Below are 24,623 nucleotides of genomic sequence, written 5' to 3'. Positions count from 1 at the left end.
GAGAAGTGGATAGTCAGGTTGAGCTCAGGACAAAAATGACCAAGATGAAGGAATGGTTATGGGGGGGACCCAACTGGGAAGCGTCTTTGCATTAAAACAAGAATTTTGTGCCTTGATCCAGTGGAGGAAGAGGAGGAACTGATAGAAAATATGAAACAAAAAGCATGATACAGCCAGAAGAATTGGGCATTAAGTTGGTCTTGAACAGTATTTTTAACAAAGTCCCAGAGGATATTGTGCTTTGTTCAGGACATGCTGCAACTCGGCGAGTCACCATGGCAGAAGAAATGGAAGAAAGATGAGCGGAGTACTTCTCAGAAGATGGGGCCTGAATGAGTGTTCCCAGATAAACAGTATGTTATGCAGAGGAACAGTTTGCTTTTGTTTTTGTCCTAACCCCACGAAGACTGCTGGTGTTTTTGCTCTTCCTTACACTCACTTTGTAAAAACAGGCTCATTTATTTTTTCCACCATTTTTTTTTCCATCTTCCTTTGTTCTAACTTCACCCAACTTTGCATATTAAGATGAAAGTGAAGCAACTCCTACTGACTTTACAGGTCTGAAGGGAATTAGGAATTTGACTCATCAAAATTATCTCTACTCCCACACTGTTTTTTTTTTTTTTTTCCTGAAACGCTGAAGAAATGCACTCCTTCATTCCTGACACATTTTCCTAATGTCTATTTGGAACAAAAGCAGAACGATCCCAAGCAAGCGGCCGCTTTCAAACAGCTCAGGCTACACCACATCTGTGTTTCTGCTGTACCTGCTACCCTGCTAGCCTGAGACAGCCTGAGCTGCCGCCTTATTTTATGGCTGTACAGACACAATCCTGCAGTGAACCATGCGACCCCTGAAGTGTTTAGAAAGGTGCATTTGTGTAGGGGAGATTTTTTTTTTTTCCTCTGGAGTAAATCAGAGGCTCCTAGATAATCTCGCATGAACACATTATTGACTCGGACCTTTCCCTAGGCAAGGAAGGCTGCATTTTTTTCAGAAAACGATACGCTGAAGCGTTCACAAAGTGGAGACTTAGGAAGCTTAACAATTGGTAGAAATATTATCATCAGCTATCATGGTAACATTATCCAGCCATTCCCACCCACAGATGCACATGCACGCATGCTGGATTTCGGCTCAGAAAGCCTTGCAAATAACGCGCTGTAGGTGTGTGGTCCTCAAAGTGTTTAAATGTTTGAGGATGAAGTGAGCAGGAACATCTTGCATGCACCAGCTGAAAGAGGGTTGGGAGAAGTGGGGGGTGGATTTCCCTGGACAGATGATAATTCTCTATCCTTCTATGTGCTGCCAAACTACCTCAGCTAGTTGGGGTTTATAAACTTCTATTTTTTTTTGTCTCCAAAGAGCAGATTTTCTAGTGTTTTTGGAATGCATCAAATGCAGTACAATTAAACAGGAGAAAAAATATTCCCAGGGCTCTTCATTCACCTCCTTTCCCCTGTCAAGATATTGCTTAATTTAAATGCTGCCAAAGTTAATAATGAAAGACAGCATCCGCCAGCGTGTCAGAGCTCAGTGCCCAAGCAGAAAAGCGTGAGTGGCTTTCTGCACTCTTACCTTTGCTAAATTCAACCCTGAAAAAACACTAGAGCAAATTTAGGCATACCATAATTAGCAGGAATTAAAATGTTCTCTTCAGGTCACTTATTTTGGCCCAGAATTGCCCAAGAACTTAACACCTTTACCAAGCATCTGATGCTGCCTACAGCCTAAAGTCAGAACTGCCATCAAGTCAGTGGGTCCAGGAACATGCCACCCACAGACAGCCCATAAAAACAAGCTGCCTTGTAGCAACATCTGCCCCTTATAAAACCTGTTGGAAAGTGGACAGTGAACAGGTCAGAGATATGCACCAGGATTTTGTGAATGTAACTGCCAGGGCTTTTAGCGGGAGGAAGGAAGAGATTTGGGGCTTGCTGAGGACCTGGGAGGTTTGGGGAGGTGACAACAGTGAGGGCAGCCTCCACTTTTTCTCCTTCTTCCCCCTTCCCACAAACCTAATGCACCACTGAGGTGATGAGCAGAGCAGATAAGCGGTGCCATACCTCAGTTCTTTGTGTTTTTTTAGGAAACATTTTTTCTTTTTCTAAAAATAATTGTGTGTGATTCAAAGGGGAAAAAGAAAGGCAACACACAATGATACAGAGCAGCTTATTAATTAGTTTGAGGTGCTCTCAGTGCTCCTGTAGGTATGGAAGGACTGAAAACACAAAATACTGAGGTAATGTTTTTGCCACCGCTGGGCCTGTGGAGTGTCACTGTGATGTGCATGCCCTCTTTGCCTGGTAGCTCAGTCGGTGTCATCCCAAGTGGGGTCATCCAAAACCAAGGCAAGGTTGCTCAAAGGGATTTGTAGTTTTGGCATGGAGACTGGGGATTGGGAATTGTGCTGGATTTGGGCAAGAAGGAATATTGTCCCACAACAAGTCTGCTGTGTGAAGATGACATTTGGTGGGTTTTCCTTCCTCTCTCCCTCCCCTTAAAAAACCTGTCTGCCAAAGCTTTCTTGCAGGAGGTACTTTGTGTTCTCTAGCTTAGCAGCCTTTGGAGGCTTGCTGATGCAATATTGTTGATGAAATCAGCGAGGGAGCATTACATATACACGATGAAATAGAAAAGTTTCATCTCATGCTGAAAGTACCAAGGATAAGTTAAACTTCTCTCCTCAGTGCAATCAGTGCACTTAGGCTGAGGTTGGTCCAACTTCTGTCTCTGTTTAACCTCTCTCCCCTAAGTAACTACTGCTGTTTATCAGCTGCAAGTTTTGGCCAACTAATTGTTTTTTATTTTGATGAGCTAGCATAGCCTGTGTCATGGAAAGGTAGGAGAGAAAAGGTACCAAATAAAGATTTTTTGTTTCTGGAGCTAGTTACTATCTTCTATAAGGTTAAACTGTGCATAGCTTTTCAAAAGCAGTGAGTAGGCATGCCTGGATCCATCACCCAAATGCTGTGTACCTGCTTTCCTGCTGCATGTCTCCTCATTTCTTTGCTAGGTAGTGGGAAGAAAAAAGGCCAGTAATTTATGACTCCTATTAATACAGTAGGCTGGATGTGTTGACAATATGTCAATAATTATTTCTGGCAAGACCTTAACAATATAGTATGGGTCTCTGTAGGATGACTCATTTTACCAGAAGACAGATATGTGTGACCTGAGTTTTACGACAGATGTCAAATATATCGAAATGTGGTGTGAGGAAGATCATCTTATTGGCAAAGTAATGAGAGGCCAGAGGGAAGATTAATGTTGAGGCTGAATGGTGTGGTGCCTCTTTCGTTCTCCTTTTTTGATAAGTGATGCTGGGGCAGAAGGGAAGGGGTTTGTCTTCTACCTTGTGTAGGCCAAAAGTGGGAGAAGTTTGGGGGAGCAATAACATTAACCAGTATGACACCTTAATTTTGATGGGCAATCAGAAAATAAAAAACGTTTTGAAAGGGGAGGGAATTGTCAGAGGGTTTTGATAAACGTGACAGTGCTGGGGGAGCAGCCAGCTAACCAGACAGTATGGCCTAAATCTTTCAAGGTGACTGCTGTGGTGACAACTTAAGTGGGTCTTATTTTCAGCCTTGCTAAGCCTTCCACCTTCTGAAAATCAAGCCCTCGTGTTTCATGCTGGCTGCCATGACGTGGAGATCAGCTGCTCCCGTAGGACGAGTAGGCTCTGAAGCCTCTCTTCCTGCAGGATTTCTGTGCAGGCTCGATCCCTTTGCTGTGGAATGCAGTTGTTGCACAGCCCTGTTGACACAGGCAGGACCCTTCCAGCCGTCTGTGTCTAGCAAAAGAAAATATTTAACACTACGCTTGAATCCCAGAATTGCACACAAAAACATCTTTTTTGTACAGAGAAAGTGAAGGCTACCCTCCGTTCCTTGCTCCTGATGGAAGATGGGCAGAAGTTGCCTGTTCACCAAGAGGTGGAGAAAGCCCAATGCTTGGTGGACGCAGGGATGCTGGCTGGAAAAAATGCACCCTGTAGCTCCATTGTTTCTGTGTCTGCTCATGCTCCACAGAGAGGGCGTTGTCTGTTCCCCAAAATCACAACATTATCCAGGGAGACAGGTTTTTGGAAAAGTCTGCGTTGTGATGTGCAGATATTTTCTCCCTGTTTGTGCAAGAAGGCCACTTTTGAGTGACACAGGTGCTTGGAAGTAATAACAAGGTCAAACCTGAAAAAATGATATACTTTGAATAATTGAGCTGTATTTTTAGCCCTCATTTTGTGATCTGTGTCACATATATATATATATGTGTGTGTGTGGCTCATTTTCCTGTTCACCAGAGACGCTTTTGCCATATCCAGGTTTGCTACCTAGAGAAGAGGTGCACGGGTACATGGTGAGGTAAGGGCACCTCTTGACTTCCTTGGGCACAAAAAGCATTGCGGAGTTTTTCTTGCCTTATCTTTTTCTTGGGAAGGTCGCAATTATAATTTCATCACAAATAGGACAATTTTCTTTCATTCAGCTTTAATAATGGCACAAATTTAACTATATTGTGCTAGCAGGCACTGATATATTAATTAAAATATAGTCTAATTATTTACCCTAGTTAGTTCATACAAATCTCAGTAGTGTAATCAGTGGACTCCCTTAAGGATTTTTGCTATATTCAGCTGTAGAAATGGTTTGTCTTTTCTATTCTGTTCAGGAATAGAGTTAGTTTGGGGTTTTTGCTTCCCGGTCACTAGTTCAGTGACTGACACGGTGCTGGTCTAAGCAGGGGGATTGTGCAGCCGCAGCCACGCTGAGCAGTGCTAATGGGTGGGTAAAGCCTCTTTTCCTATTTTTTTTGGTAAATCTGTGCCTGCCATTCAAATGAGGATCAACTGAGTGTTAACTCAACTTAGCAATTATATAGTGATCTCCACATCCAAAGGACTGTATGAATGTTAACCAGCTACTTTATACACGGGGATAATCGTAGTTATTGTACAGATTGTACGGGGAACTGTGACAATGGGGTGAATCGACTCCTCCAAGCCTTAGCTTTGAGGAGACTGACCTCGTGCTGGTTCTTCTGCGATACGTTTGGTCACACGTAACCAGAATGGTTTCTGAGAAATGGTGCTCTGATGTTCCTCAGTGTGAACAGATGTGGAACAATGTTTACACGGGGAGAATGTTCAGCCTGTTTCGTAAGAAAGGAAAGGAATGCCTGCTGGCAAAACTGAGGCAGAGCGCTGAACGATGGGGATCTGAGCCTTTATTAAAAGGACAAGCGAAGCTGACATCTGGAGCTGCAACACAACTTGGGATGCCCAACTTGTGTATACTTAGGGCTTATTTGCTGTCAGGTGTTCATTTTAAACACAGGTGGTATGAAAGTTGCAGATGGCTATGTTGAAAGGGAAGGAAAAAACATTGAAAGCAAAGAGGTGGAGGAGAGGAGGGACGAGGTGAGGCTGAGGAGGACGGAGACCAACCCAATCTGCAGCTCTAGGAATCTCAGCAGCGCCTTTTCTCCCTTTGGCATACAGCCACCAGTCTTCAAAGCCTGTCTCTAGAGCATGGAAATCAAAAAGAGTGGGTCAAGAATTCTTAGGTTTTATGCACCCCCCACTTTTTCTTCTTCTTTTTTTTTTTTTTTTTTTTTTTTTTTTTTTAAATGCCATTCCTCTACCTTCTCATCTCACATCCACTTTTTTATTTTCTGAAGAAAAAAGCACTGAGCACAGAAGGCTGTATCAGTTAAGCTAGTGGAGTAGACAGCATTGCAACTCCACGCAGCTCTTCATACCTGTGTTTGAGATGTAATTAAAAATGTGTCCTTCCCCCTGCTGAAGAGAGGGGCTTGACTGCTGCACTTTGGGGTGTTGAGCACCAAACCCGAGTTGTCTGTTGTCTGTGTGAGAAGCGTGGGTAGCACCTGTGAAACAAATTCTCCACAGGCATTCTGCCCCTCCTTAATTATATACTTTCTGCAAACAATCACTAAAAAGATCAAACAGAAATTAGCATATGAGCTGAAGAATCAACGAGGTAGTGCAAGACTATATAAAAACCTGCCTTGAACAGCAGAGTCATCAGCGTTCCTGGTAGTGCAGCCTGAATGTCTTTGAAAATCAGGTACTCTTTAAGCACATTTTCATCATAATATATCCAATATAGCTTTTATTACATTTCTTGTCCCTGTTCTACTCTTGGTTTAACCATGTGTGAACCAAGCTAACATGATTAGACACCTTGTTTTTCACCAGTCATTTCTGTTTGCAGTCTTCCATAAAGTGCTTCAGATGAATTTTAATACGTTGATGGTACTTACTGAAGATATTAATATTCATAATAAATACCCCTTAGAAATAATCTTCAGCAAATCCTTTTGACAGAAGAGTCAGGGCTGCTAACGACAATAACTACTACAAAATGCAATTTGGTCAATTACTTTAATTAAATTTCACTCTGTAATGTCTTCTCATTTATATAGTAAACTAATAGGGGAAAAGTACATCATCCTTATTTGCCTCTGCTTAAATGTCCAAAACTGTTTCCTTATGTTTTGTTTTAACATTCGCAGCTCTCCCAGCCTCACAGAACATTTGGGATAATTATGGGTTTTACAAATAAAGCTTATTCTTCACCAAGAAAGGTTGAGACTTTCTTTTGAATATGCTTTCACAGAATAAAAGCCTTCGCTTCACAGATCCTAATCTGGTATTTACAGACTAGCTGATTTTGGATGGTGCCAGCATTCTGGCGTAAATGGTAGAAGTGTCTACATTTCATCGAATGCTTTTTTTAATTATATTGTTTGAAATTGGAGTAAAAAGGAACACAGCTGTCTAGAGATTTTGGTAGCATACAGGTTATAATGAACTCATGAGAAATAACAGCAGCACTTTTTAATGCACTTTACTGCATCAAGCAAGGAATTTTACACTGTGGGCTACATTCTCAGCTGGAGTAAATTGCCATGTCTCTGGTTTCCTCACTGTACGACAGTCTGGTTCTGAGCTCCTTGCTAAAAAATTTGAACTCTTATTTTCAGCAGTTCATATAACAGCAGAGGATCTGGCCTGGGTTTATTATGGTGCAATAGTGTGTAAATATTAAGGTCATCTGTTATCTGGAAAAATGCATGAATTAAGTTAAAATCAGTAACTCTGATCCCACCCTGTATCAGTAAAATCAATAAAGCTGTTTCCATGAGCACTGTGAATATTCATGTGAACAATCATAAGGCATACGGGACTTGGAAGCAAGCATGTGTGTCAATTCAGTGACAATTTTAGGGACAGTGTTGTGCTGGGGAGCCCTGCATCTGCTGGTGCCATAATTCTGCCACAGCATTAGCTACAAATAAAGCTTCAAAAGGGAGAAATATCTCATTTTTATTTTGGGGTAAAATGTGGAGGGATGGATGGGGGGAACCACTCTTCCTAAGCAAATAAGTGAGATGCTGAAGTCAAAACTTCAATCTTTTTTTCACCTGAACTATGAACTGCCTCAGTTTCTTCACGGCTCTTCCAGTTTCTCTAAGGCTGCTATAAATTTCATTGAAACGATGAAGTCCTACAATGCAATTAACTCCAAAAGTGGTACAAAGCAACAGCGTGCAGATATGGGGCTGCAGTACTTAGCACTTAACTCTGAAATTCTGATAAGCCCTATCAACTCCGGGTTGTGTTTAATGTTCACTCCTGCTTATATACTGGAGATACAACCTAGCGGTCACAGTGTTAACACTCCCCAATATCTATTACAATTAGTTTTTGATTAAGAGGCCTAGCATGGCTTTTGAAGCCTTTTATGTTGTGTCAAATGGCTAGTGATGGAGTGAGATGCACAGACACCTCCCAGTAACAAAGCATCTTGTAAAAGGTTTCAAGTGAACTATTTTATCATCCTAATGGAAACCAGATGACTCTAACTCCCCCTTTAATTTCAACTATTTACTGAAGAGTCCTTGTTTTGAATTACTTAAAGATTTATTCCAAACCACTATCTCATGCATTAAGAATCACTAATAACAAAGCCATTCTGAGCGGAGCAAAGCTTTTAAAGAATGTGACTATGCCATTGCATTTATTCTTAAGTTTAAGCCACGCTTTTTAATGGCTTTCACATTTTTCTGTCTTGGTTTATTTTCTTGGGTGTTTTATTTTTTATTTTAGTATTTTTTCTCCCTTGAAATCCTGAGCACATTTTTCTCCAGACACTTCTAGTCTGTGCTGAGTTTGCCCCGCTGACAAGGTCATTGGGCTGGAGCTTGGGTGGTGGAGCCAAATCCGTGCACGTGCTCCCATCTCCCTCCATGTCACCCTCCAGAGAGCTCTATTTTGGGTTTTCTCAGTGGCCTTAACAGAGGAAGGACTGAAAAATAAGGCCCTAGTGGGGAAATCTTTTTCACTAAATTTAGTTATTTCCCCTGAGTGGTAAAATTTTCAGAAGATGAAATTTGTTGCTCCGTGTGGCCCAGCTCTGCAGCAATCCCCCAAACTCCCCAGGAGGATAGAGGGGATGCACTTCCTCTGCCTTTGCCCACTGCTTGCTTCAGGCTCATCCCTTCCTCCCAGCCACTTTGCCCTCTGCTTTGCTGCTGAGGAAATCCTGAAAGAACTGGGATTAATGGGATTAGCGGTGCAGAGCAGGTCTCCTTTCTCTGCTGCTTTGGCATCCGCTGCCTCCCGGCCTGGGGTGTGGACCTCCCCGTTTCTGTGGAGCCTTGCAGAGACACAGAAATTGCTCTTAATGAGCACAAGCATTAACTGGTTTTCATCCCAAAATGTGACACTGTTGCTTACATCTGCCAGTATTTTACCCGGCTCTCCTGCTCCCTGCGGATGCTACCTTCTAAAATGTTTCAGGCAACACAGCTGCAATATTCTTTTGCCAAAATGCCCTTTTGACTTAGACTGTAAAGTGCTTCAATATATATTTTAGTGGCATTAAAAGGATTAAAGAATAGTGTAGTTAATTAAATAAAGATAGATTTTTTTAAAGGTAAATTTATGAGAAAAAGATATGTGTTAGGAAAAAGAGGGTGAAGAAATACAGCTGTCCAAGCATAAGAATAGGTTGTATATTAAAGTGTAGTCATTAAATGTCTTGTGGAAACCATTGCTGTATTGAATAAGAAATTTATACAAAGAGAAGATGCTTTATTTTAAAAAACATTAAGCAGACTTTTGTTGCAATGGATATCAATAACTATTGACCTTTGTGACCATGAATCTTCTGAGCCCCAGAAACAAGCAGCTAACAAATCAAACACCCACTCCAAATGGAGAGCTCTTCATCCTTCACAGAGATTTCCACTGTGTGAATATGCATTTTCAAAATCTAGATCAAACAGAGGCCCTTAGTACCAGCTTGTGCTGGCTGTTGGGCAGACGTGGAGTCCTGGCCATGGGATGAAGAGAGGGCAGGAGTGAAGCGTGTCAGTGGGATTAAGTCTTAGGTGACACCAGACAGGCTGCCAAAAGATGAGGTGTATTTGGCATGCAGTTGTCCGCATCTTAAAATAGGTAAGGACATGTATGTATCTGCCTCTTGTCTCCTCTCATTCTATCATAGCAAGAAATATTTTTGGAGCAATGGATGAAAAGATATTACTTAATAACTCACTATCGTTAACTGGGCTTCCCTATCATACAGTTAAATGGTAGGTCTTAGTTGACAAACAGGGAGCAGGGACCACAAAATAAAATGGTTACATGTTTATGAGATGATAGAAATGTTGTTAATTCTCAGTTCCTTAGTCCAGTTATTAGGCTGAATTACATTGTAAACCTGAGACTGCCTATTAACTGTATGCATACATAAGTATTTCTGGATTTGCAAAATCCATATGCATACAAAGATGATGACTTCTGCGTATTGTTAAGAAAATTTTAATAAATTATGTTTTGGTAAAAGTTAGGGAGAGAGGCTCTCCTGCCAGTATAACATGACTTTTCTGTTACTGGTCACATCTCTAGGTCCACAGAAGACTCCTGGTTCTCCAAGCCCATCATTAGAAACCCTTTCTAAATATTCCTCTTACTAAATTTTCATAGGCTTCCCTAATATGTCATTTCTCCTATTGCTCTGCTATCTGATGTCACCTTCTAGATGATCTTAGATGTTATTACAATTTTACTCAATGTTTGGATAGCACTATTATAAATAATATTCAAAATCACCATTTTTTTTTTCCTTTATACTAGAAAACTGTAATACTTGTCTGTAGGGATATTTGTTTACACTCTCCTATCGTATGAGTACTGTGATGATTATTGTTGCACTGTTTGTAAATTCTACTACCTCCCAATCAGCAATTCTATATGTTTTGTACTATTTTTAGTTAAAATAATAATTAAAAATAAGAAGCCAGCTGAATGGTATCCATTGAATTTGGTAGTATGAAAACAAGATAGGAGAAATACAATCACAGATATGTCTGCCTTTATTTCCCAGCCTGTATGACCAGGGACCCATTTACAGTTGAGTCCACTAGGACTAACCGTGGACATAGGAGTGAGACTTGACTGCATGTATTTGTATCCACGGAAAACCCTTTACCCATTGAATCTTCACATCTACCATTAATAATTTTAGTATTAATCTGAAAAAAAGAAGATAGGACTGAAAAGGAAAGCTGCCTTGGAAATTAAAAGCCAAAGAGTATTGAGAAAAAAAATCTTGCTTATTAGGAAGTGGGACACAAATGCTGAGACCTTACTTTTTAGGAGAAAGTGTTGGTAAAACTTCTGCCATTGGCACTTTAAATCTATTTTGTTTAGGATCAATAGACAGCTCTTGTGTTTGTTGATGGAATGTTAAATCCAAATATTCATACATTTTAGTATCCTTCCAGTAATGAACAAAGGGAGGAGTTATTATTATTATTTTTTTTAAAGCCAGATATATTTGGGGATGAAATCAATTCTTTAAATATTTTATGTTCTGCAGAGTTATCTGCAAGACAGCATCAGCCTGAAGATCAATTGCAGAATGAAAATCTGTATGTTACTTTTTTTTTTTCTCTTTTTTTCCCATAATTCAAATAACTTTACTGCTCATGAATTAAAAAAAAAAATATATATATATATTTTTTTGTAAGCTGTGAGAGAGAACAAAGAATGAGAAATTAATGCCTTAAAGTTAGGCTCCTCTAGGTTTAATTTTTAGATTCTTTTAAATATTGGTCCTTGCCCTTTCCAAAGTTATTTCTGTTAGCTATTTTCCTAAGCCTGCTGTAAACTGCCAGTTTTCCTCTGTGTTAATTATTAATATGACCTGTTTATGTACCAGTTATCCAGCTAACCATTAATGTCTGTTTACTCATTGATGACCTTTGCAACTACATGCCAGGCTCTTGGCCAGTAAATGTCAACATTTTTTAATAGCCTAAAAATACTCTTCATTGCTTAAGATTATCTACTTTTTTTTTTTTTTTTTTTTTTTTTTTTTTTTTTTTCAATGTAAAAAACAGAATTTAAATACCTCTTATAATTCACGGAGTTTCGTATAAGGCTATTTCAGCCAAATGGCACAGTTAAAATAAAAGAAAAAAACTCTATGATATCCTTTACTTTTAGTCTTGTTTTAAAATGAACCACAACAGGAAAAAATACAACTCCATGATACAGAAATAATAAAAAAGAATTACCATAAGTAAATCTTCAGGATTTTTCCTTCAGATATTCAGTATTAACCCAAACACAAATAAGATCTCTCCTACTAATAGCTAAAGGCTACACTGGGGACACAACTGATTCAAAGCTGAAAGTGGTGACACTGATTTTTACCCATGATCACAAACTCTATACATATTTTTAATATTTGCTCACTAAATGTGCCTAATTTAAAAAGACAAGCAGTAGACAATGATGAAAAAGTATTTGAGGGCTCGTCCCACTCAAATTGATGTGTAGGGTGGCCTCATCCAATCTGCCACTGAGATAAGTGGAACAGGCAGCTTTCTTCTTCCTTGGTCTACTAACATCCTTTTGTAAGAACTGCCTTGAAATATTATCTTTTTGATCACAATTTGCAGGTCTGAAATTGGCCTCCTATTGAAATATTTTTAAGTATTAGCATCATCCCAACCATAAGTAATGGTGATGGCATTTACAGGGATTGCAGCTTTGATGTATATGTAGGGTATACATTCACATTTTCTTGTTCATTGGAGTTCTAACTTCAGTAAAAATTAGGTGTTTTTTTTAGTTACAGCCTTGAACACTTGCTGTGACTGTCACTTCATGTTGAATTTATCATGCAGAATGTAAGTAGTAATGCTGAGGAGCAGTCTGTCATAAGCCATTGTATCAATAATTTCTGAAGGGGTTTGTTTTGGTCCTGGGTGGGAGGTAAGCTTTCTAGATCCCTATCCTTGGTTGCATAGACCATTTGGGCTCTGTAGTATTTTTTCAAAGGGATTTGGCTGGGCTGAAACACATCTACTTAAACACTGTGCTTCTGTAAAGGATGGTTATACAGTACTTCAAGCATATAAATGCCTTTCAGGTTTTCTGTACTGAATGATAACTCACCTTGTCTTTCTCGGTGAGGTAGGTAATAAATAGAAATCTGGACTGTAACTGAGACATTCTGACTTAGTTAGATCTTCTGGTGTCCTGAAAAAGACAAGTAGACTCAATTACCATGCCAGCAACTACATAAAGATTGTCAAATTAAATCCAAAAACCTATGTTTAAATAACGGTATGACAAAAACTGAGAAAAGGCAAGAATATCAAGCTCTTCTGACATTTTGACCTGAAGTTATAGCACTGTGGAAAAAAAAGAAAAATGCTCTTTAGAGTGTGCATTATTATCTTGAAAGACAGAGGCACAGGACTTGGTCAAATCCATCTTAGCCTAGAGACATGGACAAGTGGTGCTGCAGCCATTAATCCATTCTGTGTTCCTGCTTTTTACTGAGCTGATCCCACAGTTTATATGATAAATAAATAAATATACAACTAAAAGGAAAAAAAAAAAAGAATATTTTTTTTTTCCATTTTTTTTTGGGAGTCTTTCAACCAGCACTTTAATTAAGCCCCCAAAAGCCACGTGAGTTGGATAAGTGTTCTGTTGAATTAGTGTCACCCACCACTGCCATGGAGCTATCCCAAGGTTCAAGCACAACAGCTGTCTAATGGTGTATAGTGACACTGCACAACAGGGTAGAAACTGAAGAAGCATACAGCATCCGACTGAAACTGCGGGGAGACCTGAGAGAGAATGCAATTATTCCTGTTGGAACTTCTTCAGAACATTGGCTTGGCACCCCAGTCTTGCAAAGCATGCCGTGGAAACTTTAATGAGCTGCAGTTGTAGAGGGTAGGCTTCCTTTTAGATATCATTGAAAGACAACAACTCAGCACACCTTAGCATCAAGCTAGGAAATGAATTTAGTGCTGACTCAAAGGACGGTGCATAGACCAGAATCGTCAGCACCATTCCTCACAATAACTAGGTCTTCCTTGGAGGTCTCTTGTCTAAGACTGACCTAGCTTGACACATCTTAGCTTGTGAGACAAGGGACGAGGCTCAAATGCAATATTCCTCTGGGAAGTGCTGTTTTGTGTTCATCTACTTTTATATACAAAGCAATGACATATTTAATCAGGGCTTTTCCCTCCCCTCAAGATACATATTATTTACAGGGAGCTGTTTAAATTTTCCAGATAAATATGTATTCAGAGTCTTTCCAAACTATATAATGTGCTCTATAGATCAGAGCAACTCCATTTAAAATTGTTTTTTAGAAACACAAATTATAATTTGATAGACTGGAACAGCTCTATCGGTTTCATAGATAGCTGGGCATTTATTTTCCACTATAAAGATCATAATATTTACCCAATGGACCAGAACAGCTCCTTCTTAGCCTTTACTCCCTCTATTATGCCACAATTATTTAAATACATATTCTGCTTGCATTACTTATTTTGTCCCCAAGTGGATGGGGATCACTTGGGTGAGTGAGTAAAAGGGGCAGGTGTTGTCTTAGACATCCCATCATCTTCTGAAACACTGTTTAAAGATCTAGATAAAATAGGAAGAGATTAAAAACTGATGGCTTCCATGACTATTTTTATTTATAATGTATCCTTCAGTTCTCTGTCTTGTTCAGTGGGAGAGTGGCTTATTCAGCCATGTGTTGTATGCATTGCAGGTGGGAGATATTTTAAATGCCTAAATGCTGACAAGGTGAGTGGTTAGGGCATGATTTCATTATATACACACATATATATATTTATATGTGAAAGCACAAGAATAATTTCTATGATTATTACATTCCTGCTTTATTTTTGTATAACTGCAAAAGGCAGGAGCATAAATCCATACCGCAGGGATATGCGTTATCTTGTTATTTATTTGTGGAGAGCTAACAGAGTGCTTGCTGCCATATGGACCACAGCAGAGGAAACATGTTCTAAAGAGCTTTTCTTGGTGGTACAATGGAGATATTGCTGCTGCAGTGGCTTCCTCATGTGGGGGCAATGCTATCTTAGATTTTCAAAACTCGAGGAACTTTTACCCACTGAGGAAGATTATCAGCTATCATTGTCATCAATGGACATTGCCTTGGGGTTCCCTGATGCTAAATGATGGCCATTTATGTACTTTCTGCACACCCTTTTATATTGCTTAATTTATAATTTAATTTCTCAGGGTGTCTGATTTAAAAGAACCCTTTTATCTGGTGTCATACTCTCTGATTTTGGAATAGGACTTATTCTTCTTTTAATTTCATTTATTTTATACATATATATAAAATGAATTAATACAGAGAGCCAAAGGTAACCATTATCGAACTAAGAGCAATACATATCGAACCCATTTTAAGTTGTGGTGAAAGATATGATCTGTCAGCTTATTCCCTTCTCTAACTTATTATTCTAGACTTTGTGTCTCTCTTAGCAAGAATGTTCTCACAGCTGTCAATATTCAGCTATGGAAGTAAAGGTAAAAACCATTTTGGTATACACAGTTTCCCTCATTTAAGAGGTTAACCAAAGATGTTGCAGGGTGTAACTGCATTTTTCGCCTACATGTGATGATGGCTGAGCTGCAGGATGGCTGAACTGTTGGATTTTTTTTTTTTATGTTGTATGTTTCATCCAAGTCTGTGACTCCTTTCTTTCACAGCCCCTTTCTTCAAAGAAAATGCCCTGTCAGCAAGTTCCCAGTCCTCCGTCATGTTCTCCCCTTCTTCAGCTGGTCCAGTTCCAGCTCCACTACAGGCCTCCAACAACACAAAATATTTTACTTCCAGAAGGCTTACTCTGATTTATATCCCAGATGAGCAACTCAAAAAGCATATGAACAGTGAAACACAGTTTGGATTTCAGTGAAACACAGTTTTACAGAGCAAGAAGAACTGAAATTTCCTGAAGTTCAGGGACTGTCTATTGTGGGGCCTGAGCCAAAGGTTTTTCCTGAGCAAGAGTTCTTAGGCAAAGGATTTTCCTGATTGAAACAGGAATAGATGGATGTCAGATGTTTAATCTGGGTTGTAAAGAGTCTTTTTTTCCTCTGGATAGTTATGGTACCGGTTACATGATCAATGTATGGTCAATCTAACTGTAGACTGCTGTTAAAAGGCAGTTCAGGCCTTAGACACATACTCTTTCCATCTAATTTGCATTTATACTACTTCTCTGGCCAGATTAACATGACCAAAAGCTACTATCTTGTTTATTCCCCCAGTAAGGTTAGTTTTGAGGTGGTGCAGTGAGCTGACCCTGCACATTTACACCACTGTTGGCACTGATACCATAGGGACTTCAGGGACATCCAGCCCACAGTGAAGATGCAGATGAGAATGGCAGCAGCCGGGGCACCAGCAAAACCCCTCCATCTGGGCACAGCTTTGACCAGGACAGGATTACAGTCATGGGAGTTCGGCCCATCCATTAATGTCTGTCTAAACAGGGTCATTGCAGGGTCTGTTACAGAGATCTAATTAGAGGTCTGTTTTTTTCTTTAAAAGTCCTTGCCTAGTATTTCCCTTACTTTTCCAAACACCCTGAAGTAGACAATACATCATAATGAGGTCAAAGCAGAGGGAAGGGGAAAAAAAAATGAATCCCAGCAGCCCCAGAACAATGACAGTTTTCATTTATTATCTAGAAGTCATGTGAGTTTTAAAGTCACCAATCATCATCAAGAGAAGAATGGAGCTAGATGCTTGACAAGGAAGGTGCTGTCTGCGGCAGCATAATATTCAATTTACTGCCAAGGCTAACTGACTTCTGAAGCAATAGGAGAATAAGCGAAATAATTGATTTCTTACCTCAAAGGTACTATGGCATCAGAATTACACTAGCTATGTTCAGTTGCCCCCTTTAAAAACAAAAACAACAAAACAAACCCCCAAACTTTCCTGGTTTTATTTTAGTCCTCAAAAAATTAGAGGTTCTTAAAGCTTTCTTGGGACCATATAAAAAAAATGTCTTTCTTTGTATATCAAAGGTGCAAGAAAACCTAAAATACATACCTACCTAAAGCACATTATGCTGTCTGCCTGAGGTTGCAAATAACCTGCCACAAAATTTAAACTGCTTCTTTGGCATTAATTTTATTCTGTCCCAAAAGCATCACGTTCTTTGTGAAGTTTTTGGTGGGGGTCCTTGCAGAAATGAGGGCATCGGATTTCCTTAACATGACCCTGCCCAATTCCTGTGCCTATATATTGTCTATTTAGGGAAACATTCCACTGTCCTTGCTCATGCTGAGCACTCCCGTAGATATAAATCATTATGCTGTGGAAGCAGGCACAATTCAGCGTGACTAACGGACCCTTCTGTGCTGATGAACATTAATGGATGTGGCATCATACATGTCCACAGAGCTGAAACCAGTGGGACAGCTGGAGTAAAGTGCTACTCACTGTGAGTAAGTGTAGCAACCCCTGAGCTGTGGATAAGTAGCCTATTTGGAATAGGGATCTGCCAAATTATAGAAAGGCACTTTACTGATCTGGATAGCTTAAATAAGTTTTAACTTTTACGTCAATAATCACACTTCACAGTTGGAAGGAGCTGTAAGAATATCAAGCCAACACATACATAGGTGCACTAGTATAATCTTACAACGTGGGATAGTCTGTTGTCGTAATTGTTAAACATAGTCAGTAAGGAGTAGTTATTAATGCCCAGCAAGTGGTTAAGTTTGACAAACTTAAATATTTTCCAAAACAATTTATATTTATTAATGGCTACTACAAAATCCATTTGCCCGTAATCAAGCGAAACTTGAAGGTGCTGGCTTTCGTAAGTGCTGAGAGTCAACAATATGAAAGTAAATAGTGGAGGACATTCCAAGATAGTATTAACACATTGATTTATTGATGATTGCACAATGGGAGGTTATCTTTTGTTAATTGACTCTGTAAATAAGCTCATAGGCGTCTCAAGCAAAGAAAAAAAATCTATTGCTACTAGAAAGTCTACAGGGTGAGGTAGCTACACCACTCCATAAAGTGTTCGCTGTGCTGTAAAACTCCTTGTGTCTGGCTGAGAGGTATTTCTAGCAACAAATCCCAGCAGGTGCTCATGCATATGTGGTGACACTCAAAATGTTGTTAGCATACACCCTATATGTGAAAAAGTTTACCTTGAACTTCATAGAAAAAGACAAGCAAGGAACAAGGAGGGATCATCCTGGAGCTCACAGGTATATTTACAAATCTTCATACATCAGCCAGATCTGATATTGCTTGTCCTGTTTGATCTTTCCAGGTGATATCTTGCAGGTCCACTTTTCAGTGTGAGCCAGGACCCATCTTTGTCACCTCAAACCTGAGGCCAAATCATTGCTGGTTCATCAAAGCTATGTTGCTCGATACCTCCTTGTGAAATATTTGACAGATGCTTAGACATCAGGACAGAGCCATAATCAGTCTGAATGTCCTACTTCACTTGGTGTAAGATCCAAGAGGGAAAGTCCTTTGCTCCTGATTCAACAGACCTGAGCTGTGAGCAAACAATTTCTACTCTTGGCTGACAAAAGCAGAGAGACAGGTGGAACAGGAGCACTTTGGCCACAGAGCTACTGTATGGGGACAACCCAGTAGTATGTTTTTATTCCCGTAAAATGTCATGAGCTCTCAAAGAAATTGGCTGCTTCTGGCTGGTGACCCTTATGAACCACCTGCACTGAGTCACACTCCTTTCCCTGTCATATCAACAACCTCAGTGGACAAAAACCAAACAACTTGTGCTACTTCTCTAGGAAAGCACCCAGGCTGTGAGAACAAAGGCTCTGCTGTTTCCTAATCTCAATAACAATTAAGACATCAGATTAATAGAATCTTTAAATGCTTTGTCGGATACATGTGGAATGCTCTCTGTTTGCATTACTATAAAGCCTATCAGTACCCTTAGCATTAAAGGGCACAAGGGAACATAAAGTATCAGGGTTGAAAAAAAGACCAAGCATGAAGCCTTGCACTGAAATAAATAAATAAATAAAAAGCACATGTCATTTCTTGTATGCCTAGCTTCCTGAATTTCTGCTCAGCGTCACCGAAGCCTGAAGTTTACCTCAGAGAGGACAGGGAATTCCCTTCCTTCATGAGATGTAGTTTCCTTTTTTATCTCCTTCACCTTGTTCCTCGACGCAAAATTGCATTCAGTGGTTCACTTAATGACTGTAATGCCCTTGGTTAATAGGATTTCACTACAATTCCTATCCTTTAACTTGGCATTGGAGCCCTGTGTGCATTTAGTGTTAGCTGGGTATTTTAAAGTGCTGTCTGCCTGGGAACAGCATGACAGCCCTTTCTCCCAATATTCTGAGTAGTAATCCTTGGAATTACCCCGGGATCAGGCAGAAGTGTAGACCTTGTGTGGAGGACTCAGATTTCCTTGCTGGGATCACATCTCATGCAAAGATTAAAGGCCACATCCACAAAGATATTTACATGTAGGCTCTACTAGGAGTGAGGTGCCTGAATACGTTTTGTGGGACTGGCCCTGGCTTCATTTAGCACACCTGTCTGACAGCAGGAGTCAGAGTGCTGACCTCCAGAGCTGGTGGTGAATGCCCACCAATTCTCTTGAAAGCAGCTGCTGAATTTTTGCAGGGACTTTGGAAAAAAAGTTTTTCTGGAAAGCAGGCCTGGCTAAAGGGAACCTTTGGATTCTTTTGTTGGGGAGAATGGTGAATTTCATAATTTTGAAGAACTGTGAATTTTAGAAACAACTCAGGGATGAAATTTGTGTTTTTCTTTTCAGTCATCTGATCTGTTGTGACCCTTTATGTGCATGTTGTGACACAAAAGTCCTTTTCCATTCTTCATTCCATTACTTGGACCTATAAAAAGAGTGACCACGTTGGGGGATTTCTATACAGACTGTTTCATTCCAGTCCTTGTCCCAGGAGGATTAGAGTTGTGGAAGCTTAGAGTTAGGCTCATACTTCCCTCCTTCTAAATGCCTAGCTCAGAGATAATGGCCTTTGTTTAGGAAGCCTTAATATTTCCAAGGCAGTACTTGGGATGATGTGTTTTCACATTGCCTCTCTCCCTCATATTTGGTGCACTCTCCCTCGTATGAATTCAGGAACTTCCCGTAATCCAAGCCATTCTCTGGAAGCATCAGTGACTCCATTTACGTCTTTGCCACCTTTTCTAAGAATGTGCTCATTTCATTGATCCCACGTTTCAACGCAGCAGTTGTCCCTGCCATTATCCTTGACCTAATCATAGCATTTAGGGATCCACATGTCTCATGGTCACAGACAAGCACACAGATAGAAACTGCCTTACAGACCGACCCATATAGCTTGCTTTAGATCCATGAGAATGGCGTGCGAAATTCCTCTTAGGTCTAGTTTCTTCTGAGCTGTGAGGGCCAAGATAGTTGTACTTCATAATCTGCTGGAATGCCTCTTCGCTTGCTTGCCATAGCCAGTCCCGCGGAGGAAAGAGGGGGGAGAGGATGTGCTCCAGCCCTAAGATCAGATGTCGGGCACAGGTGCTGGCAGCAGAGCAGCGGAGCAGCCCCCTGGTATGAAATCGCAGGCTGGCCTCGTTCTGTGGACCTTCTGAAAACAGCCTGAGATTGTGTATCATGAGTTATGGCTGCGATATAAAACTGAAAGCCTGACTGCATCTGTTAGTTAAAAATTGCTGTGAGAGCTTACTGCTAGCTCGGAGTTTCAGCTAAATCTCAAAAAGGGTGGCTGCACTGTACCTTCCTAATTAATTGCTCTCTTAGTTTTGGTTCTGCAAGTTAATTTTCACTTCTCCTCCTGCTCACAAACTGACACGGATTAGAGGCTTTCGATGGAGACACCTATTCACAACATCCACCTTGGATTTGGATTTAGATCTTGCCTTCTTCCCCAAATGCTGTAATGTTCTTTGATGTGGAGTTGCCACTTTCTGTCCCAGGGGCCACATGTCTGGGGAAGAAAAGGAATCTCCTTTCACAGAGGGAAAACTTGCAGTTGACCTGGGACATATGTTGAAGCAAAACCTGCATTTTTTTAGCTCAAATGGGCCGAGAACATGTATAAAGACTGGTATTGCACATCCAGTTTTGTGCTCTGCAAGTGAAGAAGCAGCTTTGTAGACACATGCAGAGCACATACAACCTTTTACGCCTTCATTTTGATGGCATGTACTGTGTTTTTTTCTCACGGTCTGGCTGCTCATAGATGATCTGCTGTATGTTATTTTGTCATCCCCTATCACCAGTGAAGTATCTGTTCCTGTTCTCATGTAAATGAATGTTAGACATCTTGGCTTCCAGAGGACAGTGTCAAACCTCAATGAGGAAGAGGTAGAACAGCACTGGGATGAGACACTCTTAAAAGCTTCTTAAATGATCCAGGAAGGAGCATTCATAAGTGCTCCTCTTCCCTCTAAGACACTAATGAGTCACTCCTTAATAAAAACCTGTCTATGCAGAGCACTGTCCTGCTGACACAAGAGCAAGCTTCACCTCTGCAGACCTTTAAATTTACTTGTCTGAGCTTTCTTTTGCTTAGAGGACATGGCTGATCACAGTGACCTTGCTCCTCTCCAGATCAGGTTGGTGCACCACAAGTTCATCCTAGAGATGCAAGGGGATGTGGTATTCCTTTCACTTCCTATGTTAAACCCTGGTCTTGTAGTCTTAGTGCAGGCTGCTCAGGAGATTTCTACGTGTCCATCCCTCTTCCAGAGCTGGCAATGCTCCTGTAATGGGTGAAATGATCTTTCTGCATAGTTTGCATATATCTTTTTGTTTGTTTATGAAACACTTTGGGTCATTTTGAGACGACAGGTACAATATAAAAGGAAGTCATTACTAAATCAATAAATAATATTAGTGTTAGCTCCTTGCTGTCAGATGCTACAGCATGTTAGGTTGCCACGTGCGCAACATGGCATTATTTTTTTATTTCTTTTACACTCTTGATGACTGAATGCATTTTCAAAAATGACTTTCATAGAAATTTTTGTCAGCCCAGTGTTTTCAGCACAGGAGATGCCTTGCAGAGTTTAGAAGGGAAACTGCCTTCCTAATAACTCATAGCTGTTGTGGCTACTATGTAAATCTCTTTATCCAATCAATCAGACATGAAATAAAATACACTGACCTGATGCTTGGCTAGCATGTAAATTCCAAGTCACATGAGGCCTGGGGAGTTATAGTGCAGAAGAAGGAGTTTTCATTCCCCATTTGTAAGATGATATCTGCTGTGCTCATTAAGCGAAAATATTTTGGGGTCTGTGTCTTACAAGGTAAACCTGCTCTATTGTGCAAAAGAACATTCACTGAAATAGCTAACATGGATCATCTGATGACATTAGCTTTGTAAGTAATTTCCATGATGTCAAGGGTACACTGGAGATTAAAGGAGGATTAAGACCTACTTGCACAGTCAAAGCATCACAGTAAATTGACTTGACTTGGCAGGCTGCACCTCAAGTTGGCAAGTTTTCACTAACTAATCATATAAAATCCAGGTTTGTGGTGTTAGTTAGACTACACTTTCACAGAGGCCAGGAAACGTTAAGCTTTCAAGGTGGGAGGTTTTAGGAGCTAAAGGAGGAAAAGGGAGGGGAGACTGTCAAGGAGAGTTTTGCAGTGTCAGGGTGCCAAGAGGTGCTAAGTAAAATAACGACCCAGTTTTACTATAGGAGGCTCTGCGTTTTAGGAGCAACCTGGTTGGATTCCTACCCAAAGGGCTTTTCCTGCAGCAAAGTTTATTTTTTCCCCTCCCTCTCTCTGACACAGAATGCAATCTCCTCTTAAAGGATCAGACCCCGCACAGGAACTTCACTGAATAAAGATGAGTTTATATTTTAAAAAGGAAACAGCTGGATTGCAAAAGCAAGGGAGGTAGGCAGCTCTTGTTTCATTAGCTAAGGGAAACTCAGGGCCCCAGAGGAGAACAACTGGGAGAGCAGCCATGACAGAGAAAAAAAAAAGGAAACAGAAGATCATAAAGAACTAATAATGAAAAATGGAAAGTGAGAATGAGCCAAGAAAAACAGGCAATAAATAGATTAAAAAAAAAAAAACAAAAAAAAAACACACAAAAAAAAAAACAAAAAACAAAACACACACACAAAAACAAACAAAAACAACAACAACAACAAAAAAAAACAACTTGGGGGGAACAGAAATGTAAAGTGACCAGGCAGGAAGAGAGCAGGGCAGAGAGTATGGATTTTCTGGAAATGAAATAAATAATTCTGCAGTTTCTCAAGAACTTGATGAAAAATGGGAAGTGTCTCATGGCTGATCTGTAGGTCTCCAGACTGGTGCCCACTTCAATATGAAAATGAAGGAGGAACTCTGTATAATTTCCCAGCAATTTGTTTGCTGCTTCCTCTGCAAGAACAGAGTGAGTTTGGCTGGGCAGGAGAGTCCAGGCTCCATTCATGCTGATGAATTAGGGTCCTGTAAGAGCAGCTTATAAAAAATGTATCTGATGATTGTTTAGAAGGGTCCAATCAACTGTTTATCTGTGCAGTAATCACTGGATGATGAGTTGGAGGTAACTTGGGTGTGGGACAGTGCATAGGGGGAGTCTCTGAAAGGTTTCAGATGAAGAAAGGGTAGAGATTGAAGGAAGAGGGGGCTAGGAAGAAAAACAGATACTAGTCTGTCCTTCGTCTTGAAATCTGTTCATTGTGATAAAATTTATAAACATGGCCAAGACTTCATAGTCCAAGAGAGAACAGATTTTTTTTTTTTTTTTCAGCTGCCCTTCAATTACATCCATAATAATCCTGCAGCTTTATATGGTTTACAGACGACACTTCGCCCAGCAGAAATGGTGCTATTCTTTAAATTGTGCTGTGCTCATTAGGTTTTAATAGGAGCAGTTGTTTAAAGGGTGGGTGGGGGCGGGAGGGGGAATGCACTTGGTGATGCATAGTGGAATGTACATTAATCTTGTTAATGACAACACAGTTAATGGCTGGCAAAACATTACTTTTGAATTAACCTTTCTCTTGTGCAGGCTATACTTGAGAAACAGAGCCAGGACACTGAAGATACAAGGAAAGTGCATGAAGACAGGGATACAGGATTTCCTATGATTTTATGTTGTTCTTAATTAGGAAGCATATTGGCAGCAAATGCTAACATGTGTTGGGATGTTTAGCTGTAGCCAAATAAATGTTTTCTATTACAACTCTGAATTCTTTGCCTAGCCAGAGCCCATGCTGTTCTGTTCATGTCTTACAAAATCCCTTTATAAGTCATTTTGGGGGCCAATTTTCTGTTGGCTTATACTGCAGAGTTACTTTGAACATATGCACTCAGACTCCAGAAGGGTCGTTGTCCTCACATTTTTTTTTTTTTAATTCTATTTTTTTTTTTGAGTGATAAATGGGGAAGCCCTTCTTATGAAATGCTTCTGTAACCCAGCTAAACAATAGCCTATAGTGAGCATGCTCATTTTAAGAAAAAAAAAAAAGGTAGGGAATAGATATGTCTGGATTTCTACAGTCACATGTTCACACATAGGCTGAATGAATAATCTATAATGAATAATTTATCTGACATTTACTTTTTTTTCTCCTGTTTATGAATGGTCTGCAAATACTCTGCTGTTTCTTTTTTCAGTTCTGTTTGTCATTCCAAATTATTAGTTAAATAATTTTTGATCTGGCTTGTAGGTTATTTGACAGCAGTTTGCTATGAGCATTCACAGTTTTTAACTCCTGTTATTTCAATGATGTGAATACATAGCTAGTGTCTATCTTGAGTAGTAAAAGTCTTTTCTGGTGAAAATGGAAATTTTGGGTTTTGCCTTTATCTGGAATTTTTCTTGATATCTGGCCACCTTTAGGCAGGAAATCTGATTGGTGTCTCATACCTTTGTGTTTGAGTCTTGTATGGTCAGATTATGGCGTGAAACTGTTTATCAGGCAGTATGATCCCCACGTATCAACACAAGGTATAGCTCCCGTGTGCATAAACTGAGTAGAAAAACTCAGTCACAAAAGGTGTATTTATTTATATGAGAACTTAAAATGATCTTCTGAGTTCTTGCATTAGCCTTCTTCAGGCCAGTGTTTGCTCTGGGGGAGTCTGACATTGAGTTATTGTGGCCTTGTGTAAGCAGGCAACCTGATTCCCTCCTGCGAGGAATGGAAGATCATCAGTCCATGCATGCAGAAACACTTTGTTGATATCTGGAGAACCAGAGGAT

This window comes from Aythya fuligula, chromosome 11 (assembly GCF_009819795.1).
Source record: "Aythya fuligula isolate bAytFul2 chromosome 11, bAytFul2.pri, whole genome shotgun sequence".
NCBI classification, from domain to species: Eukaryota; Metazoa; Chordata; class Aves; order Anseriformes; family Anatidae; genus Aythya; species Aythya fuligula.
The sequence above is the reverse complement of the archived record's forward strand: the minus strand, read 5'-3'. Positions refer to the sequence as shown.